This window comes from Notamacropus eugenii, chromosome 4 (assembly GCF_028372415.1).
Source record: "Notamacropus eugenii isolate mMacEug1 chromosome 4, mMacEug1.pri_v2, whole genome shotgun sequence".
Lineage (NCBI taxonomy): Eukaryota > Metazoa > Chordata > Mammalia > Diprotodontia > Macropodidae > Notamacropus > Notamacropus eugenii.
Genome location: NC_092875.1, coordinates 221,484,976 through 221,506,319, shown reverse-complemented (window position 1 = coordinate 221,506,319; position 21,344 = coordinate 221,484,976). Strand labels below are relative to the sequence as shown.

The window sequence follows — 21,344 nt, the reverse complement described above, 5'->3', positions numbered from 1 at the left end:
AGGGACTGCAAGCTAGGATTGTGATCTGGATCTAAGTATGGGTTATGCAACAGATTTTTCAAACTAGGACTTACAATAGGACTTCCATAATCTTCTTCTGACCAGCTTTCTGACCTCCTTAGAGTCTATGGGATGAGAACTCCAGAAGCTGCTCCTGCAGCTGTTAATTCAGGCAAATTCAAGACCTGATGCTGGTTTCTTTGGGACCAACCTGTTCTGGGGCTTCCTGAATTGAAATGTGTTCCACTCTCTCCCAGGTGAAATATATCTTTCTTCCTGAACTTTGGATGGAAATGTGTTTTCCTCGATCCTTTTGTTGGCTCTGCCACCCCAGAATTAATTATGAGGATTTACGTCACTTTGTTTGAAGAGGAATTTGGAAGAGGGTAGGCAAGTCTCGCACTTTTCCCTGCCATCTTAGCTCTGCCCACCTGCCTCCATTTCCTATTGAATAAAACAAACTCCTTACCCTGAAATTCAACTTAAGCCTTCTATGATATGGCTTTATTCCAAGTCCCCAGGCTATCTCCCATAATTTCTCTAAACTTATTCCACCATCTTCAGACTGTCTCTTGTCTGGCTTTAATTACCACTTCCTTCCCACCAGAAATCTGTCTTTCTTCAAGATATAAATCAAGTGTGAGCCATGCCACAAAACACTCTGCAATACACTTCTTCCCTCCATCACTTAGGTGAAAATAATTCTTTTCAATTCATTTATAGAACAATAACAATCTTCTTAGGCCTACCGTTTTGAATTTATTTCTCCTTCTTTGTATCATAGCTATTTATTTACAGTACCTTGAGAGCAAGATCTGTGTCATATGCAGCTTGTATCCTCAGCACCAATGTCACTGTCTTCCAAATAATGGATATTTCACATATGGTTGTATAACTGATTTGAATAAAATTGGTATATACCAAAATATCTAAAGGAATTCTGAAAATTCAAGATTTTTGGGGGGGGGGGGTTGATGCATTTAGGAAAAATTGAATGCAAGTAGTATTTGGCCTGAATCTTGAAGAAAAGATGTGGTTTGTCTTAAAGAAGATAATGTGTGACATTCCAAGGAGAAGGAACAATACTGGAAAAGGCACTGAGGTTAGGAACAGTATGACAACAAAATAGTGGATACTAGAAAGGCCAGAATGAATGAATTGAAAGATCTGTATTGTGAGTTATGGAAGCTAAATTGGGGCAGGGAAGGTAGGATAAGATTTGCATACAGGGCTAACAATTTTTAACTTGGTCTTATTGCAGCAAAAAATGAAGTAACATCTGCCTGTGAAGATGGGTAGCATCATAATGATATCTGACATTCAAGAAGCACTAGAAGGGTAAAAAGTGTATCATATGTAATACATATTTTGAATCTTACAATTATTCTATGACAGAGATGCTCCAGATATCATTCACTTTACAACTGAAACAGTGAGACCAAGAAAGTTTATATGATCCACTTATGGCCACAAAGTGAGTATCAGAAGTGGGATTTGAGCCTAGATCTTCTTGGATTCACATCAAACATCCTATTAATAATGTTTCTCATATTATTCCTTCTCCTTGGAATGTCACACATGATCTTCTTTAAGGCAAATCACATCTTTTCTTCAAGATTCAGGCCAAATACTAATTGCATTCAATTTTTCCTAAATGCATCAACCCCAAAAAGAAAGACATTTTAGGAAAATTAATCTTGCAACTGTGTATAAGGTAGCTTGAAGGTAGGAAAGAATAAGGACTGATATACCATCAAGGAGGATCATGTAGTAATACAATGTATTGATGAGGGCCTGACTATAGCAACAGAAAGAGTTGGAGAGAAACTATTGAATCTAAGATACTTTACAGTATTACTTACAGTAACTACTAAGATACAGTAAAGAAGAAGAAGAAAAACAAGAACAAGAAGAAGAACAAGAAAACATAAGAATGAGTGATAAGAGACAATTAGGACAGTATAAGGTCCTGGAAATGTTGTTAAATATTTTCAGCTGAAATCAGGTTTTTGTTATCTATGGATCTAATTTTAGTTCTTTTTTACTGGCCAGGAGAAAAACAATCCTTTTAATAATTTCTACTTAGAATGACTGGTTTAATTTGCTAGACCATTGCCAAATTATTTGAATTGAAATCACTCTATGAAAATCAAATCATCTTTTTATAAAAACATCTTGTCAACAAATACAGGGTAAAATTGCTTTAAGTTGTGGTCACAATACTAAAATGTAATTATTTTTAATTGCATAATTTGAGATGTTCTAAGGCAGTTGTGATTTGACCTAGCGCTGTTCAACAATATTATCAATAGTTTAAAGATCTACGTAGCATGTTGAGAAAAGCTAATGTTTTACTCGTGTAACACTTTAAAGTTTACAACATGCTAACATACATTATCTTCTTTAATCATCAAAATAGCTCTATGAAGTAGGTGCATTTTATGAGGCAAGCATAAATATTATCTGCATTTTGGAGATGAGAGAACTGAGCCTCATACTGATTAAATGACTTGCCCAATTAGGATGTGTCCTGCCTGTGCCAGGATTTGGCTTTAGGTCATTCTGACTCTAAGTCAGCACTTCACCCACCGCACCATGTAACTTTGAACCAAACTTGTGACAGCAATTATCCTGCAAAACAGAACTACATACCAAAAGATCTTAACAAATAAGAGCATTTTGTAAACTCCAATAAAATATATTAAATAGGGAAAAATATGCTTGATACTTTAGTTTAAAAAAAACTCTCGGGAGGTAGAGCCAAGGTGACGGAGTGAGAGCAACAACTCACCTAAGCTCTTAGGAACTTCTTCAGATATCTCCAAAAAGAGAATCTGATCAAATTTTGGAGATGCAGATTCCAATAGGAGATGGACTGTTGCAGATTCAAAGCCCAGGACAGATTGGAAGGTCCATGGAAAGGATCTATTCCAAGGGGGTGAGCCCAGAGGGCACAGCCAGAGCATCCAGAGCAGAGCGTCTAGAGCAGCACAGCAGGAGGGCCCCAGAAAACTTGAGACAGCAGCAGGCAGAACCAGTAAGCTGTAGTCCAAGGTGAGAGACCAGTGAAGACCAGCCAGTGACAGCCACTATGCATCAGATATCAGCGCAGCAGCTCTTGAGACTTTCAGCCCACAGATTAAATGTCTGTAAGTCACCTACTTGAACTTCTGGGAGCTAGGATGGTGGAGTGATCAGTAAATGCTCTCTCCTCCCCCCTTGATGACCTTGAAAGAATCAGAAAATATTTCCCGGGAACAGCAGAGGGGCAAATAGTCACATAACACCTGAGGCTAGGAAAATAGCTAAGGGAGATTCCTCCTCCTGTGGTAGAGCAAACCAGAAGGAAAGGTGACCCTGTGGGGAGGAAACTCACACTAGGATCTAGGCATGCCTCAGCACTCCAGGGGAAATGGGAAGACAATAGGGCAGCTGGGATCACCATCCCCTGAGCTTACCTTTGCCTCATTTCAGCTGAGGAGATCTCCTGTGACCAGACCACCCTTCCCCCACACTTAACAAGCTAACCCTGGGGCTGTTAGGGGGTAACACAAAACAAAAACATGCTCTTAGCTTTTTCACACAAGTCAGCTCAACACCAAGTTCTGCAGCTTCTAATTGAAAGAACCAGAAGCCACAACACACAATCACCATCATGAATAATAAAAAACAGAAGAAGGGTGAAAAAACCATAGAATCTTTCTTTGGAGACAAAGACCAAAACACAAATACCAAAGAGGTCAGTGGTGAGACTGTACTTCCATCTGAAACTTCAGAAGGGACTATGAACTGCTCTCATGCACAAACAGCTCTTCTGGAACAGCTGAAGAAGGAAATAGAAGAAAAACAGGCCAATGATTTTAAAAGTATATTAAAAAAAAATGAATTCACTGATGAGAATATTTCTTTGAAAAGGAAAATTGAACAAATGGAAAAGGAAGTACAAAAATTAACTGGAGAAAATAACTCCTTAAAAGGAACAATTGGACAGATGGAAAAGGAGATGCAAAAAATTAACTGAAGAAAACAATTTGATAAAGATTAGAATTAGGCAAGTAGAAACTAATGACTCTATGAGGCAGCAAGAATCAGTAAACAAAATCTAAAGAATGAAAAGATAGAAGAAAATGTAAAATATTTAAATGGAAAAATAACTGACATGGAAAATAGATCCAGGAGAGAAAATCTGAGAATTACTGGCCTGCCAGAAAGCTGCGATGACAAAAACGGGTCTGGAAATTTTCTTCCAGGAAATCATCAAGGAAAACTGCCCAGAAGTGCTAGATCCAGAGGGCAAAATAGTCATTGAAGGAATCCACTGTTCACCTCCTGAAAGGGATCCCAACCTCAAAACCCCAAGAAATATCTTTGCCAAATTCCAGAACTATCAAGTAAAGGAGAAAATACTACAGGCAAGGAGAAAGAAAGCATTCAAATATCAAGGAGCTACAGTTAGGATCACACAGGACCTTGCAGCTTCTACATTAGAAGATCGAAGGAATTGGAATCCAATATTCCATAAGGCAAAGGAATTGGGACTGCAACTAAGGATCAACTACCCAGGAAAGTTCACCATAACATTTTGGGCAAGGAGATGGTCACTCAACGAAATAAAGGATTTCCACACCTTCCTGACAAAAACGCCAGAACTTAATAGAAAATTTGATCTTCAAACAGAGGTCTCAAGAGAGGCATATAAAGGTAAATGGGGGGTGGAGGGGATTTGTTACTGAATTTGGGAAAACTGTTTGCCTCCCTTTAAGGGAAGATGATACCTGTTAATCTTGAGAACTGTGCATCTATTATGAAATATAAGAGGGATATACATAGAGAGAAATGGTATAAAGTAAATGATGTCATGATAAAAATATGATTTAAGTATGCGAAGGGAATGTAACAGAAGATGTGAAAAGGAGAAAGAAGAAAATGGTAAATTACATCACAGGAAGAAGTACAAAATTATAGAAGAGGGAAAGAGGGGAGGGAGATGAGCATTGTTTGAGAGGTACTCTCATCTGATTTGGTTCAAGGAGGGAAAAATAAACTAAAGTAGATAATCCTAACTAGCTCCAGTAGGAAGGGAAGGGGGAAGAAAGGGGAGAGAAGTTAAAAGGTAGAGAAGAATCAATAAGGGTAAAGGGGAGTAAAAGGGAGGGGAGTTAAAAGAAGGAAGGGAAGGCTGCAGGAGGTGGTGGTGAACAGTAAAAACTATTGAGGAGGGGAAGGGAGATGCAAGAGCTAAAAGAGCAAATGGTGAGAAAGAGAATGGAGGGAATTACACAGATGGTAATCATAATTGTGAATGTGAATAGAATGAATTCTCCCATAAAATGGAGATGAATAGCAGAATGGGTTAAAAGTCATGATCCAACAATATATTGTTTACAAGAAACACATTTGAAACAGGGGTTTACACACAGGATAAAGGTCAAAGGTTGGAGCAGAATATATTGTGCTTCAGCTGATGTAAGAAAAGTAGACTTAAAAATCCTAATCTCAGACAAATCAAAAGCAGAAATAGATCTAATCAAAAGAGATAAGGATGGAAATTATATCCTACTAAAAGGCACAATAGACAATGAAGAAATATCATTACTAAACATGTATGCTCCGATTGGTATAGTATCCAAATTCTTAGAGGAGAGGTTGAGGAAGTTGAAGGAAGAAATTGACAGCAAAACTATACTAGTAGGGGACCTCAACCTCCCCGTCTCTGAACTTGATAAATGAAACCTCAGAATAAACAAAAAAAGGTTAAGGAGTTAAATAAAACTCTGGATAAGGTAGATATGATAGATCTCTGGAGAAAATTGAATGGGAATAGAAAAGAATATATCTTTTTTTCTTAGCAGTACATGGCACATATACAAAAACTGACCATATACTAGGACATAGAAACCTCACAGTCCAGTGCAGAAAGGCAGAGATAATGAATGCATCCTTCTCAGATCATAATGCAATAAAAATTATATATAATGAAAAGCCATGGGAAGATAAACTAAAAATCAATTGGAAACTAAATAATGTAATCCTAAAGAAGGAGTAGGTTAAAGAAGAAATCATAGAAACAATCAACAACTTCATTCAAGACAATGACAATAATGAGACAACCTATATAATTTTATGGGATACTGCAAAAGCAGTTCTCAGGGGAAGTTTTACATTTTTGAATGCCTACATAAACAAAATAGAGAAAGAAGAGATCAATGACTTGGACATACAGCTGAAAAAGCTAGAAAAAGAACAAATAGAAAATTCCCACGTAAATACCAAATTAGAAATACTGAAAACCAAAGGAGAGATTAACAAAATTGAAATTAAGAAAACTATTGAATTAATAAATAAAAGTAATAGTTGGTTTTATGAAAAACTAATAAAATTGATAAACTTTGGTCAGTTTGATTAAAAAAAGAAAGAAGAAAATCAAATTACTAACATCAAAAATGATAGGGGTGAACTCACTTCCAATAAGGAGAAAATTAAAACAATAATTAGAAATTATTTTGCCCTACTTTATGCCCACAAATTCGACAATCTAAATGAGATGGATGAGTATTTTAAAAAATACAAATTGCCCAGATTAACAGAAGAGGAAGTCGAATACTTAAACAACTCCATCTCAGACATAGAAATTGAACAAGTCATCAACGAACTCCCTAGGAAAAAATCTCCAGGGCTAGATGGATTTATAAGTTAATTCTACCAAACATTTAAAGAACAGTTAATTCCAATACTATATAGACTGTTTTTAAAAATTGGGGAATAAGGAGTTTTCCCCAATTCTTTCTATAAAACAAATATGGTTTTCATACCTAAGCCAGGAAGAGACAAAACGGAGAAAGAAAATTATAGAACAATTTCTCTAATGAATATAGATGCAAAATTTTTAAATAAGATTTTAGCAAAACGAATACAGCTTCTTATCACGAGAATAATATATTATGATCAGGTAGGATTCATACAAGGAATGCAAGGCTGGTTTAATATTAGGAAAACTATTGGCATTATCCATCATATCAACAACAAAACTAGCAAAAACCACATGATTATCTCAATAGATGCAGAAAAAGCTTTCGACAAAATACAACACCCATTCCTATTAAAAATACTGGAGAACATAGGAATAAAGGGAACTTTCCATAAAATAATAAGCAGTATCTACCTAAAACCTTCAGCAAGCATTATATACAATGGAGATAAGCTAGATGCATTTCCAATAAGATCAGGGGTGAAACAAGGTTGTCCATTATCACCACTTTTATTCAATGTGGTATTAGAAATGTTAGCTGTAGCAATTAGACAAGATAAAGAAATTGAAGGAATAAGAATAGGCAAAGAAGAAACTAAGTTATAACTCTTTGCAGATGATATGATGATATACTTAGAGAATCCCAGAGATTCAAGTAAATAACTCCTTGAAATAATAAACAACTTTTGGCAAAGTTGCAGGGTACAAAATAAACCCACACAAATCTTCTGCATTCCTATATATTCGCAATAAAGTCCAACAGCAAGAGACAGAAAGAGAAATCCCATTTAAAACTAGGGTAAACACTATAAAATACTAGGGAGTTTACCAGCCAAAATAAACACAAAGACTATATGAACACAATAACAAGACACTTTTTGCACAGATCTAAGTAAGTGGAAAAACATCAGTTGCTCGTGGATAGGCCAAACTAATGCAATAAAATGATAATTCTACCTAAATTAATTTCCTTATACAGTGTCATACTAATCAAACTATCAGATAATTATTTTCTAGAGCTAGAATAAAAAACATCAAAATTCATGTAGAAGAAGATACGGTCCAGAATATAAAGGGAACTAATGAAAAGAAATGCTAGGGAAGGTGGTCTAGCTCTGTCAGATTTCAGATTATACCACTTGGTACTGGCTAAGAAACAGAAGGGTAGACAAGTGCAATATACTAGGCACTCAAGGCACAGTAGGCAAGGAATATAGCAAACTCCAGTGTGATAAATGCAAGGACCACAGCTTCTGGGATAAGAACTCACTGTTTGACAAAAATTTCTGGGAAAACTGGTAACAGTGTGGTGGAAACTAGGCATAGACCCATGCCTGACACCATACTCAAGAATAAAGTCCACATGGGTCCACAATCCAGGAATAAAGATTGATACCATGGACAAACTCGAGGAGCAAGGAATAGTGTATTTTTCAGATTTATGGAGAAGAGAAGAATTTTTGACTAAAGAAGAGATATAAAGTACTTCGATTACATTAAACTGAAAAGTTTTTGCCCAACCAAACCCAATGCAACCAAAACTTGGAGGGATGGAGTACATTGGGAAAGAATTTTTATAGCTAATTTCAGGGATAACAGCCTCATTTCTAGAATGTCTAGAGAACTGAGTCAAATGTACAACAATCCAAGTCACTCCCCAATTGATAAATGATCAAAGGATATGAACAGGCAATTTTCAGAGGAAGAAATTAAAGATATCTATAATCATATAAAAAATGCTCTAAATTACTTTTGAGGGAGATGCAAATCAAAACACACCTTGGCTACACACAGATTGGCTAACATGACAGAACAGGAATATTGCTTCTAGGATTGTATCCCCAAGAGATCATAAAAATGGGAAAGTGTCCCACATGTACAAAAATATTTATAGTAGCACTCTTTGTAGTTGCCCCAAACTGTAAGTCAAGGGGATGCCCATCAATTGGGGAATGGCTAAATAAATTATGGTATAAAAATGTGATGGAGTACTATTGTGCCATAAGAAATGATGAATGAAAAGACTTCATAGAGGCCTGGAAGGACTTATATGATCTGATGCTGAGTGAAGGGAGCAGAACCAGGAGAACTTTGCACACAGCAACGACCACAGCATGCGAGAGCTTTTTTTCTGGTAGACTTGGAACTTTATAACAAAGCGGGAACTTAAAAAAAAAATCCCAATTGTTTTCTAAGGCAAAATACCTTCCACACTCAGAGAAAGAAATATGGAATACATTCACAGATTGCAACAGATCATTTGTGTGTGTGTGTGTTATGTTTTGATTTGTTATATGATGTCTTCCATTTATTTTAGTTCATCAACACAGCATGGCTATGGTGAAAACGTATTCAATAGGAAAGTATGTGTAGATCCTATATAGCATAGTATGCCGTCTTGGGGAGGGAGGGGAGTGGTGGAGGGGAGGTAGGGGGGAAAAATCTAAGTTTTAAGGTAGTAATTGTAGAACATTAAAAAAAAAGAAAGAAAGAATGAGCAAGGGGACTTCAGAAAAAGCCCAGAAAGACATATGAACTGATGCTGAGTGAGATGAGAGTTCCAGGAGAACATGGTACACAGTTAGAGTCACATTGTGCGATGACCAACTTTGATAGACTTAGCTCTTCTCAGAAATGCAAGGTTCTAAGATAACTCCAAAAAGATGGAAAATGCCATCCACATTCTGAGAAAGAATTATGGAGTCTGAATGCAGATTGAAGTATATTATTTTCTCTTTCTCATTTGGGTTTTTTGTTTTGTTTTCCTTCTTTCTCATGATTCATCCCATTGGTTCTAATTCTTCTTTACAACAGGACTAATGTGAAAACATGTGCAATATGAATGCATATGTAGAGCCTATATCAGATTGCATGCCATCTTGGGGAGGTGGAAGGGGAGAGAGATGAAGAAGATTTAAAACTCAAAAGCTTGTGGAACAGAATGTTGCAAACTAAAAAGAAAGAAAGAAAGAAAGAAAGAAAGAAAGAAAGAAAGAAAGAAAGAAAGAAAGAAAGAAAGAAAGAAAGAAAGAAAGAAAGAAAGAGAGAAAGAAAGGAAGAAAGAAGGGAAGAAAGAAAGAAAAAAAGAAAGAAAGAAAACAATCTCTCCAAGTACATGATAGGGAGGTGTGACTAGCATTTAGTAGAAAAACAAGATTTCGGTAATTTAGTGAACTGCAAATTCAATATGAGTAAACTGAATCATGTGGCTACTAAGGAAAGTCAATGTGACAGTATGTAAAGAACTAGGAGAAAGAGTCTCCTGAACTCTAGCTTGATAAAAAAAACATCTAGAGTATTATGTTTAGGATTAGGTACGATAATTTAGAAGCAACAATTAGCTGGAGGGTATCTAGAGATGAAAAGCATCAATATTATTCTTGTAAGGGATGATACAAAAAAAATGGAGAAGATTGTCTTGGCAAATGGAAGACTTAGGGGAAAAAACATGATAGCTGTACTCAAGTACTTGCAGAGTACCACATGGAAGACAAATTATACTTCTTATTGACCCCAAGAGGAGAAAGTAAAGGGCAAGGAATAAGTATTTATTAAACACTTATTTTTCGCCAGGCACTCGGCTAACACCTATTATTTATTACACCTATTATTTCATGTGATCCTTACAACAACGCTGTGAGGTAAGTATCTGTATAGTAGAATTTTCCCCATTTTATATCTGTAGAAAGTGAGATAGACAGAGGTTAAGTGACTTGCTTAGAATTCCACATCTAGTAAGTTTCTGAGGTTACATTTGAACGCAGGTATTCTTGATTCCTTGGAAAGAAGATTAATATTCCTGAGTTCAAATCTGGCATCAGACAGTTACTAGCTATGTAACCATGGACAAGTCATTAAGCCTGTTTGTCTCAGTTTCCTTACTTGTAAAATGAACTTGAAAGGAAAATATCAAACTACTTCAGTATCTGCCAATAAAACTACAAATTCTGTCAAAAAGAGCCAGACATGACTGAACAACAACAAAAACAACTCAAAGGGAAAGTTTGGAGGATCAGGTAACTTTGTGACATACTCAAATTTAATTCTTCGGTCTCTCAGGCTTCCTGCCAGGTCCCAAGTTGACAGTTAGCTTTATGGGTCAGAAGAAGTTGATATGTAATGTCTGTTATATGAAATGAGGTCAGAACAATACTTTTTCACCTATATTTGTAAATGTTATAAAACTGTTCTGTTGACACACAGACACAGCAAAATTATTATGCTGCATTCATTTCATATAATAGACATTATGCAAGTATATGAATTTACATACACACATATAAATAAAACATTAATATATAATATAATGTAATGTAATACACTATACTATACTATACTATACTATACTATACTATACTATACTATACTATACTATACTATACTATAATATATGTGAGTGTGTTTGTGTTGTTGATGTTGTTGTTGGCTAATCACAGTTATAACACCAAAGCAAGCTTCTACTGAGAGTATTCAGTCATAGCATGTGCTTAAGGAATTGATCTAGCAACTTGAAGATTTATTTCCAAAAATATTGTTTTTCAAAGCATTTCATCTCAAAGTGATTTTCAAAGGCCAAATGAAACACTATTTTTACCTTCACAATGAAAAAAAAGTTTTTAAAGAATGTCCAAAATCTGGAAAGATAGCAAACCTGAAATCACAATTTTTTTTATTAAAAATTAGGAAAAAAGAAGTCATATTTTGTGCAAAATAAGGGATTTCGATTGGAAACAGTCAAATTTGACCCTGTTAGATTAACATTTCATATATATATATATATATATATATTCTCACATATATAAACGTGTATACACATGTATATATACATATGTACACATAGATACACACATATACACATACATACATATACATGCATGTATATGTATATATAAGAGGTTTAAAAATAGTAATTTCTTGGACCATTTGACATCTTATTTTGGGAGGGATTTTTTGCATAAAGAATCCTAAAGATGTAGAAGACTTAGAGAAAGGGCTTGGGCCACTGAAAGATTAAGTGATTCTCCATAGTCACACTACTAATATTAAAGGACATAGAGAAGAACTGAGCCCAAGGTTTTCTGACTACAAGGTCATTATATGCCACACTACATATTCTCATACACATAGACACAGATATACTTGTTATTACAGTAAATATTCTCTTATTCTTTGTCTCTTTTTTTATTACTTTTATTATAATTATTAATTTATTTGTTTCCAGTGTTCTACAATCACTTCCATATATCTTAGATTTTTCCCTTCCCCTCTTCCCTCCTACCTTCCCACTCCCTCACTGAGATGGTATATAGTTTTATATAGGTTCTACACATATATTCCTATTAAATATATTTTCACATGAGCCATGTTACATAGAAGAATTAAAATGAATGGGAGAAATCATAAAGCAAACCAAAACCTAATAGAAAAGGGAATGATCTGCTTCATTCTGCAATCAAATTCCATAGTTCTTTCCCTGAATGTGGAAAGCATTTTGCCTTAAGAGATCACTGGGAATTATTTAAGTCCCTGCATTGCAATGAAGTACTAAGTTTACCAGAAAAACTCCACGTGTACTGTGGTTGATGCTGTGTACAAAATTCTCCTGGTTCTTCTCCCTTCGCTCAGTACCAGTGCATCTAAGTCTTTTCAAGCCTCTCTGAAGTCTTCCTGTTTATCATTTCTTGTAGCACAATAATATTCCATTATATTCATATACCACAAGTTATTCAGCCATTCCCCAATTGATGGGTATCCCGTTGATTTCCAGTTTTTGGTCACCGCAAAGAGAGCTGGTATAAATCATTTCGTGGAAGTGGGACCTTTTCCCATTTTTATGATCTCTTGGGGATACAACCCTAGAAGTTGTATTGCTGGGTCAAAGGGTATGCACATTTTTGCAGCCCTTTCAGCATAGTTCCAAATTGCTCTCCAGAATGGTTGGATCACCTCATAGCTCCACCAACAATGAATTAATGTTCTAACTCTCAACCTCTTCTCCAACATTTATCATCTTTCTGTTTTGCATTGTTAGCCAATCTGGTAGGTGTGATGTGATATCACAGAGTTGTTTTGATTTGCATCTCTCTAATCAATAGTCATTTAGAGCATTTTTACATATGACAATAGATGGCTTTAACTGCATCCTCTGAGAACTGCCTGTTCATATCCATTGAGCATTTATCAATTGGGGAGTGACTTGTATTTTTGGCATTTGACTAACTTCTCTATGTATTTTAGAAATGAGGCCTTTATCATAGATACTAGTTGCAAAATTTCTTTCCCAGTTTTCTGCTTCCCTCCTAATCTTGGTAGCATTGGGTTCTGTTGTCCAAGAACTTTTCAGTTTAATGTAATCAAAATTATCTATTTTGTGCTTCATAATGCTTTGTATCTCTTCTTTAGTCAAAATTTTTTCCCTTTTTCATAAATCTGATAAATACACTATTCCTTGCTCCACTAATTTGTTTACATTATCATTCTGTATACCTAGATCATGTACCCATTTGGACTTTATTCTTGTGTATGATGTCCGGCATTGGTCTATGCCTAGTTTCTTCCACTCTATTATCCAGTTTTCCCAGCAAATTTTGTTGAACAATGAGTTCTTATCCCAGAAGCTGAGGTCCTTGGGTTTATCAAACAGTAGATTGCTATATTTATTGACTATTATGTCTTGAGTGCCTAACAAATTCTACTTGTCTACCCTTCTGTTTCTTAGCCAGTACCAAGTGGTTTTGATAATTGGTGCTTTATAATATAATTTGAAATCTGAAAGAGCTAGGCCACCTTCCCTAGCATTTCTTTTCATTAGTTCCCTTCATATTCTGGACCTTATATTCTTCTACATGAATGTTGATGTTTTTATTCTAGCTCTAGAAAATAATTATCTGATAACTTGATTAGTATTGACACTCTATAAGGAAATTAATTTAGGTAGAATTATCATTTTTATTGTATTAGTTTGTCCAACCCACGAGCAACTGATGTTTTTCCACTTACTTATATCTGACTTTATTTGTGCGAAAAGTGTTTTGTAATTGTGTTCATACAGTCCCTGGATTTCTTTTGGCAGGTAGACTCCCAAATATTTTATAGTGTCTACCCTAATTTTAAATATGATTTATCTTTCTATCTCTTGCTGTTGGACTTTATTAGTAATACATAGAAATGCAGAACATTTGTATGGATTTATTTTGTTACCTGCAACTTCATCAAAGTGTTTATTATTTCAAATAGTTTTTTTACTTCAATCTCTGGGATTCTTTAAGTATATCATCAGATCATGTGCAAAGAGTGATAGCTTAGTTTCTTTTTTCGTCGCGTCTTCTAGTTTCCTCAATTTCTTTTCTTCTCTTATTGCTGCAGCTAACATTTCTAATGCCATATTGAATAATAGTGGTAATATTGGATATCCTTTTTCACCTCTGATCTTATTGAAAATGCATCTAACTTATTCCCATTGTACCAGGCCTAGAGGCCTGAGGGCTACCCGAGTCTTACCTTACCTATCGCAGGTCTTCGGCTGGCCAAACCGGATAAACATATGAGAGAAGAGACTTTCCAGAGTCGAACAAGGGTTAGGCTTTATTCAGGGTCCTGGTTACATGTGCAGGGGGAACTCTTCCTTAGGAAAGAGAGAGAAATCTCCCAAGGAGGCAAAAATCTTACAGTAAGAGAATGAAAGCAAAAGTGGAAGTGGGGAGAGAGGGGGGAGGGAAGAGCGAAGAGAGGAAAAGGGGCCTTCTGTCCTGTAAGGGCCCCTCAGCGCTAAGAGAGCCTTCGGGCTTTCCTGACCCTACTTAAGCTCTCCTGCCGTATTGTTTGCACCTCAATACCGTGCCTGTTAGATAACAATAGGTGTGCCCAGATCTGGGCCAGTCTTGAGGGCGGGGATGCTCTCTCCCATCACGTTCTCATGGGAAGAGGCGGAAATACACGAGATAGCTTGGTCTCACACCTCAATTCCCTGATATTCCTTGGGGGGCCTCATGAGAACTCTAAGGTTTAGAAGTTCTCACCTTTACCCGCCCCAGACTGTCCACATGGAACTGAGCTTACACCCCCAACACCATTGCATATAATGCTTGCTGAAGGTTTTAGGTAAATACTGCTTTTTATTTTATGGAAAGTTCCTTTTATTCCTATGGTCTCCATTATTTATAATATGGATGGGTGTTGTATTTTGTCAAGCTTTTTCTGCATCTATTGAGATAGTCATGTGGTTTCTGTTTTGTTCCGTTTTTGATATGATCAATAATACTAATAGTTTTCTTAATATTGAACCAGCCCTGCATTGCTGGTATAAATCCTACCTGACCATAATGTATTATTCTCGTGATAAGTTGCTGTATTCATTTTGCTAAAATCTTATTTAAAATTTTTGCATCTATATTCATTAGAGTCATTGGTCTATAATTTTCTTTCTCTGTTTTGGCTCTTCCTGGTTTAGGTATCAAAACCATATTTGTATCATAAAAAGAATTTGGGAGGATTTCTTCTTACCCAGTTTTCCCAAATAGTCTATATAGTTTCGAAATTAACTGTTCATTGAATGTTTGATAGAATTCACTTGCAAATCCATCCAGCCCTGGAGATTTTTTCCTATGTAATTCATTGATGACTTGTTCAATTTCTTTTTCTGATATGGAAGTATTCAACTTCCTCTTCTGCTAATCTGGGCAATTTTTTAAAAAATCACCAAGGACTTCTAATTTGGTATTTACTTGGGGGTTTTCAATTGTTCTTTTTCTAGCTTTTTCAGCTGTGTGTCCAATTCATTGATCTCCTATTTGTCTATTTTAATTATGTAGGCATTCAAAGATGTAAAGCTTCCCTTAAGAACTGCTTTTGCAGTGTCACATAAGATTTAGTAGGTTGTCTCATTATTTTCATTCTCTTGAATGAAGTTGTTTCTCCTAAAGTCATTAGATTCCATCTGCTTCATTCTAATTTTTAAAGAACTATTTTCTTCAGTGAGCTTTTGAAAAGTCAACCAACCAGGAAAAGCAAATATAATACTTTGGGGGACAAATGGAATTTCAATGAAATAGAGGACTACCAAACATTCTTATTGAAAAGACTAGGGCTGAATAGAAAATTTGAATTTCAAATACAAGAATCAAGTGAAACATGAGAAGGCAAACAGGAAAGAGAAGCCTCAAAGAACTCATTAAATTTAAACTGTTTGCATTCCTACATGGAGGGAAGTTATTTGTAACTCGTGAGACCTTTTTCAATATTAGGGTAGATACAGGAAATATATATGTATGTAAGTATATATGTATGTATGTATGTGTATGTATGTGTATAGATGTATATATACACATTCATACATATATGTGTGAATATGTTTGTATATATATGCTCATTTTATATATGTCTAGATGTGTAAATGTGTATGTGTGTATATATATTCACACACATACACAGAGGGCACAGGATGAGTTGAATATCTAAAATTTACTGTTTAATGAAATGTACTAGGAGTAAGATAAAAGGAGAGGTAGAATGTAGCAAATCATCTCACATACAAGAGGAAAGAAAGAGTTTCAACAATGGAGGGGAGGAGAGGAGAGATGAAAGGAAATAATTGAGCCTTAGTCCCATGGCATTTGGCTTAAGTAGGGAATAATTCACACACTCAATTAAATATAGTAATCTATTTTATCCTGCAGAAAGGCAAGGGAGAAGGGGATAGAAGAGGGAAGATAATATAAGGGACAGCAAATTAGGGAAAGGGATAATCAGAAGCAAATACAATTGTGGGAGGACAGGTGAAGCAAGAGAATGGAATAAAAGAAGGGCCGGATAGGAGAGAGGGAAATGTGGTTAGTCTTTTCCAACATAGTTATTACAGAAATGCCTTGTATTGTTACACATGTATGACATATATTGAATTGCTTGCTTTCTCAGTGAGAGTGGGTAGGGCAGAAGGGACAGAATATGGAACTCAAAGCTTTAAGAATGAATGCTTAAAATTGTTTTAGCATGGAAATTGTTTAGCACTGGAAATTAAGCCATGCAGGCAATGGAGTGTAGAAATCTATTTTGCCCCACCGGAAAACAGAGGGGAGGAAGGATGGAAGAAGAGTGGGTAATAGAAAGGCAGACAGACTGGAGGAAAGTGTGGAGAGGGTGCATGCTGTCCTAGGATGGGGCGGGGAGAGATGGGGAGAAAATTTTGAATTCAATCCTTGTGGAAGTGAATGTTAAAAACTGAAAATAAACAAATTATGCATTGAATAAATAAAAATAAAACAAAAAGAATCATGTGAGCAAGGGTCAGTGGATCAGAATTCCTATAAAGGAGGCCTATAATCCTGCATATGTAGTAGAAATGCGAAAGAGATTTAATTCTCGTTGATATTTCTCACTTTGCTAACTTCTCTGTAACTTCTGATATAATAGACTTATGTGAGCCACTAAGAAGTTCAATTGCTTGTCTGACTGGTGTTTCAGAAAAGTGACTTGAACAAAGGTGTCTCTCATTCCAAGTCAAACCTTCTCTCCATTCTATCAGACAGAGAGACAAAGACATTGGAGAGGCAGACACAGAAAGACAGAGAGAGACAAAGAAGTAGAGACAAAGACCAAAGCATACAAAGAGAGAAAGAGGCAGTGAACTCTAATGTAGGGAATTGACCTTAAAGCCAGGAAGAACTGAGTTCAAATCCTCCCACTGATACGAATTATGACTAACTCCCTTATTATTTCATTGACCTAGGCAACTCTACACATACACACACACACACACACACACACACACACACACACATATATATGCATATATATATACATACATACATATATACATACACATATGTATACATATATACATATATATATATATGAATATCTACAACTATATGTTTGGAATAAAGTATCCCTCTACACTATGGCTGATCATACAAATGTGATATAAGCATATAAGATACAAGCATATATAAGTATATATTCAAGTATATATATACACCTCCTGAATACAAGGAGTAAAACTCTTCAAATAATGTTAGGTGTCATGGTAGACAACTAGAATACTTAGAAATGAAAAGAATCAAGCTAACAATGGCAGTGGAGAGATATCTGAGATCATATTGGATAAGTATACTCTTAGCAGTTCCTTAATGGATAGTAGTAAATCAAATTAGTGCTGTGAAGGATATGAAAGTTCATGTTTAACTGCATTCATTTTATTTACTCCCAAAAAGATTAATAGCTACCACAAGACTCATTAACATTGATTTCATAGTCCCCTCTAGGAATTAATATGTGTCCTTGATATATGAATACATCTAGCAAGATATGAATGGCAAACTGGAATTGTTCCATGTCTTTGCAACAGATGTCTCCTGCCTTTTGTACTGAGCTAAACAAAAGCTCTGCCTAACTAGTGTACCAACTGCTCTACAATTAGTTTTTAAAACTGAATTCCAGAATTTCTGAAAGCGTCAGAATAAATAAATATGTGAAACTGTAGAGACCAGAAAAAAATATTCAGGTCGCCAACAAAGATTAGACCAACAGAGATCATGTATCAACATATTTTATTTCAAATAAGGATAAATGTTATTCTCCTCAATGTACATAAATTCAACTAGCATACAATATAATACTTAATAACCAAAATAATGTATATCTCTGTTGTCATTGATAAATTGGGGGCAGGGTGTGTCTTGGGAGTTTTGACTTTCATATTCACTCTGGTTTAAAAGATGCATTTACTTGGAGAAAAAGCAAAATGTTAATTAAAGAGTATTTGCTTGACAAATTTCAGATCAGCTAGTTACTCAAATATTTCATGATCTATCAAAAACTTAGATAGTGAAGAGATTTTATGTCTATTTTAATAACTATTATCTAAAACTTACATAACTGCTCCCTCCAAAACATCCTGATTAATCAGCTTATGTCACCTTAATGAACTTTGCATTGACCTTGAGTAGTTTTTCTTTCCATATTCCCACAGTGTATCCGTCTGCCTAATTACTGAAACCCCTTCAGGAATTAAGTCACCCATTGTGTTTGTGTCACCATACACTGCACCTGCTTTGGTCTTTCATTGTCTGAAGCCAAACCTTTAACCTATCTGATCCTATCAAAACATTTTTTTTTTCATAAAATAAAATAATACTGTACTGTGGGTGCTTCTCAGTTTTAAAAGTTACAACAGATTTCACCTTTCAACTTTGTATCACTTATCATGTATAGGCTATGCTTGCAGATTATTATAAATATTTAAAAATAAAATGTAAAAACAATATCTTCCATTGCTCTTGATTACTTTAAAATATATACCTGGCAGAGAGTCATAATGGATATAGGGTTAGATGTATATAGGCAGAAAGATCTCTGTTCACCTCCGGCTCCAGACATCTGTTTTTAGGGAAGTTATTGAATCTATCAGACCATAGTTTTCAAATATGCAAAACTGATAGAATAATAACAATTCTCATCAAGTTGTTAAATATCAAATGAGAAAATATATGTAAAATTATTTGCAAACTTTAAATCATTGTAGAAATGCTACTGTCAACATTAACTTGATCTTTCAGCGCAGTCATCAGTCAATTTCAAATAGTTAGCTGGTGGAAAGACAAGCCTTTGAAAAAGTTGTAAGGTTTTTTGTTTTGTTTTGTTTTGACTAGACTTTTGATTCTATTGGTGTAAGAAACTGCTTACATTTTCAGAAAATGAGACAATAATCAAGGGAAACAGCAATCTACTGGGAATTGAAGGGAAAGAAATTTTAATGTAGTAATTAGTTCAGAGGAACTGAACTAACTAAAGCAGCAGGGATGCCATTCTTATTAGAACACGTGCTACACAATGTAGAGCATGAGAGATAAACTAAATAAATGAGTGTGATTGATTGTAGACTAAAAAACTTGGGAAAAAGTAGGGAAGCATTCCAGTTCTTGAGCATGAGCCTGACTAGATTAAAGAGATATTGATCTTTTCATTTGAATCTGAACTCCTGAAATCTGACTCCTCAGCCCTTTAGATTTTAGCTTTCTGAAGAGAATCTTTGATATAAACTCATCCTTGCCTTGTTATTTATGCTCTAAATCTGGATGCTGCCCTTCTGTCTTTAATAGCATTTGTTCATTTTAGTAATATTTTTCTGAAAACTCACTCATGTTATTCCCTAGCTCAGATAGGTGAGTCCCTATGGGAAGTGACTATACACACAAAGAGACATACACACACAGAAATATATACATGGAGTGATATATACCTGTACCTATACATACACACACTTACAGACATATACAAATACACACATACATACACAGACACATGTTCATATGTATGTACACATATACACACAAGTATGTGTGTATATATACACAAGTATACATATACAAACACAGGCATACACACATATATATATGTATATACATATATATACACATACACATACACGCATATATATAGACATGAGTTTGAGTTTAGATTTCCTTAGTCTCAAGTAACAACAGAGCATATATCAGAAAAATTGACATTTTCTTCAAAACTTTAGATTTTATTGTTAAGCTAAATTCAAAATTTTGTATTAATTTGAAAGTTCTTTAGTGAGACTAACACATTTTTATGTCTTCTAGAGCCTATATGTCTAAGGAGAATAAGGAATTAGTAGATGCTACTAAATTTGTCTTTGACATGAATCAACAAAGGGAAGAGAGGTCATTTAAATTAACCATGTAGAAAGCTAGCTTCAAATTATTTAATTTGATTCTTTGTTGGCGTTCAATCAATCAATCAGCAAGCATTTATGAAGTGCTTACTATATTCCAGGCACTGTGCTGGATTCTGGAGGATAACAAAAGAGCCAAAAGGACCCTTTGATCGCTGATCTTATTCACTCTAGTATTTTCAGTCACAACTCCACCAGTTTCCCATTGTTTGTCCCAGGGGTAAGTGTAGCATGCATCTTTTCATAAACCCTCCAGGAGTGTTCAGCCAAAATGTTGTACATACTTGCTATTAGAATATGATAAAGTCCTGCAGTGAAGTCCATTTGAATCTCATCTTAACCTTTAGTCCCTCCAAACTTCCAATCCAACATTCTTGCTCTGGTCTTTTATCTCTTTCATCTCCTGTGTGAAATAGTTCTTTTTTGTAACATTTGGAATCCCTAGTCCCCTTTAAAGCTGACCCCAGTCAAGTACCACCATTCACTTTCCATAATTTAAAATTTTCTCACCTCTCATCACTCTCCAAGATGACATGCAATCTGATATGACCTCTACACATACATTCCTATTAAACATATTTTCACATTAGTCATGTTGTATAGAAGAACTATAACTAATAGGAGAAGTCATGAGAAAGAAAAGAAGTCATGAAAAATAAAACAAACAAAAAAGAAAATAGTCTGCTTTACTCTGCATTCTGACTCCAAAGTTCTTTCTCTGAATGTGGATGACATTTTAGTTCTTTCTCTGAATGTGGATGACATTTTAAGTCATGAGTTCCTTGGAATTGTTTTAGATCAGTTTTGCTGTGAAGGGCTAAGTCTGTCAAAATGAGTCATCTTACCCTGGGCTTCTGTTAACAGGGTTCTCCTGATTCTGCTCACTTCACTCAGCATTAATTC

General features: G+C 35.3%; 1 pseudogene; it reads left to right on the top strand.

Annotated features, from left to right (window-relative positions):
• The first annotated feature begins 2,851 nt into the window (after window positions 1-2,851).
• LOC140502434 (transcription initiation factor TFIID subunit 13 pseudogene) overlaps window positions 2,852-21,344 on the top strand; it is a 59,729-nt pseudogene continuing 41,236 nt past the window's right edge.